Here is a 1,166-nt window from a genome sequence, read left to right as displayed (position 1 = left end):
AAAAGAATAATGTTACTGGGTGTGGTGACTCACACCTGTAATCCCAGCACTTGGGAGCCTGAGGCAGGCGGATTACCGCGAGTTCAAAGCCAGCCTGAACTATGTAGCAAGACCTTGTTTCAAAAAAAAAAAGAAAAGGAAAAAAAGGAATAAGGTCCCTGTGGCAAAAGAGTGGTATTATCTAACAATCAGAGAGAGTTAAGAAGATAATTAGACCTGGTGTACCTCAAATTGATGAACCTGAGGAGGCAAACAAAGGGAGAGTAGTCTTCTGACTGCTGGCCAGAGTGACACCACTGCCTGTGGCTGCTGTGTGTGCAGCTACAGCAGAACAGAGCTGTCCTTGACGGTGTGTGCTAGACCGGCACAGTCCTGAGGAGGGTGGGATGGGAGCAACTCACCTTTCCCAAGGACTCTTTTGTCTTTGTTTGTTTTTGTTGTTGTTGTTTTGTCTTTTTGAGACAGGATCTCACTATGCAGTTCAGGCTGGGCTTGAGCTCACTTTGTAGCCCAGGCTGGTCTTGAACTCACAAGGATCCTCCTGCCTCAGCCTCCCGAGTGCTGGGATTATAGGCATGGATCACCACGCCTGGCTCTTCTGTCTTTGTTTCCACTCTCGATGTTTGGCCTAGAGTGGTCTCTAAGCAATCGCTTAGTAAGGGGGGTGGTGGCCCTCAATAGCCCAAGGGCCTATCAACTACACAGGACTCTTATTGACCACTGCTAAACTCATTTCCGGGGCAAGCTGCACTTGTCGGTGTCCTTCTCCAGTCTCTAGACATTGTCACAATTTGAAGACTCGGGTTTCTTTTCTGTCTCCCCAGGAAATTCACAGAACACCAGAAAATTGTTTTTCTCCACTATGGAAGGAAAAAGTAAAAGTGAGCACGAGGGTGAGGGACAGGAAGGAGGACCTTCCTAATAGGTAGCAGCAGGATACAATAAGTAGTAGAGCATGGGGCCTGGGGATTTACCTCAGCGGCACAGCGCCTGCCTGGCAAGTGGGTGGTCATGAGTTCGATTCCTGGTAGTGGAAAAAAAACCCCAATAAATAAATAAAAGAAAGTAGCAGAGCATGGTAGAAATTGTTTTTTGTTTTTTTTTTTTTCCCCCCAGTACTGGGAGTCGAACTGAGGACCTTATGCTTGCCAGGCAGGTGCTGTGCC

Source organism: Chinchilla lanigera, unplaced genomic scaffold, assembly GCF_000276665.1.
Source record: "Chinchilla lanigera isolate Chin_1 unplaced genomic scaffold, ChiLan1.0 scaffold00063, whole genome shotgun sequence".
Taxonomy (NCBI): Eukaryota; Metazoa; Chordata; class Mammalia; order Rodentia; family Chinchillidae; genus Chinchilla; species Chinchilla lanigera.
This window is presented reverse-complemented; position numbering follows the sequence as displayed.